Source organism: Elephantulus edwardii, unplaced genomic scaffold, assembly GCF_000299155.1.
Source record: "Elephantulus edwardii isolate Elephantulus edwardi_28Jun2011 unplaced genomic scaffold, EleEdw1.0 scaffold00299, whole genome shotgun sequence".
NCBI lineage: Eukaryota > Metazoa > Chordata > Mammalia > Macroscelidea > Macroscelididae > Elephantulus > Elephantulus edwardii.
The window spans coordinates 1,363,016-1,364,554 of record NW_006400049.1 but is presented as its reverse complement, the minus strand read 5'-3'; positions in this window follow the sequence as shown (position 1 = coordinate 1,364,554).

Sequence of the window (1,539 nt, the reverse complement as noted above, 5' to 3'; positions counted from 1 at the left end):
CAGTGAATCAGGGTTCCAGTTTCTCCACAACCTCGCCAGCATTTGTTGCTTGCTGTTCTGTTAAATTTTGCTATTTTGACTGGGGTGAAATGATACCTCAGTCAACACTCTTGACACCAGCATCCAGGAAATCAAGAGACAAATTGCATTGGGAAAGTCAGCTGTCAGGGACCTATCCAAAGTACTGAAGAGCAATGACATCAGGCTCGAGACTAAGGTGTGTCTAATCTGGGCCATAGTCTTCACAATTGCGTTCTATGAGTCGAAGAGCTGGACAGTGTCTAGTGATGATAGAAGGAGAATTGATGCCTTTGAACTGTGTTGCCTGAGAAGAGTACTGAATATAACATGGACTGCTAAGAGAACAAACATGTTTGTTCTAGAGAGGGTGAAACTGGGCTGCTCCTTGGAGGCAAGGATTCTGAAGCTTTGTCATATTTGAGCATACTGCAAGGAGGGACCAGTTCTTAGAGAGGGACATCATGTTTGGAAAAGTGAATCAAATGCGCAGGAGATGAAGACCCTCGATGAGATGGATTGGTTCAGTGATTGGGGTAGTAGGAGTGGGTTTGGCAGAGACATTGATATTAGCACAGGATAGAGCAGGGTTTAGGGCTCTTGTACAGCACAGGCACATAGCAATTAGCAATTATTCCATTCCATTCCATTCCATTCCATTCCATTCCATTCCATTCCATTCCATTCCATTCCATTCCATTCCATTCCATTCTTCTAGCCTATTCTATCCTATCCTATCCTAGCCTAGCCTAGCCTAGCCTAGCCTAGCCTAGCCTAGCCTACCCAACCCTACCCTACCTTATCATACACTATATCCTTAATTAAACCATTTGTTAGTGGTCACCTACTCACTCACTATGCCTCTGTTTGCTAGTTGTTAAAAACAGTGAGGCACGTACGATAAAGATTTTCCCATTAGGAAACTTACTATATAATGGAAAATATAAATATAGGAACAGACAGTCAATTACGAGATAGATTATGAAAAATACTTCAAGCAAATTGATGAACTCAAGAATGTTTTTCCAGGTGAGATGACATATGATCTAAATTCTTAAGGTAAAACAAAACAACAAAGAAGAGTCATGTGTTAAATATGTAAACTACTAACTATCTTTATTTTTTTTTTGTTGTAAAGAGAGTTCTATCTAGGATGCACTTGCTAAATCAGAGAATTTTCACTTTAGCCCTTTGGGGAAAGACATAGTATTTCCAAAAAGATTACCAGAAGTCATGCATTCTTCTTTGAAGAATGATGTATAAAACATAGCTTATGAAACATTCTGACATGACATCTCCAGTGCAATAGATTGGAGATAATAACAATAATCTCTTTGGAGATTATGTGTTGATTACAGAGTCACCATCATCATTGTTTTCGAATATTTTTACAGAAAGAATCCCATCTGTTTATCTCCTTTTCCTAGAACACTCATTTCTTCTTGTTGTTGTTGTTATGTGCCATCGAGTCGTTTTCGACTCATAGCGACCCTATGCACAACAGCCCTAAACCCTGCTCTA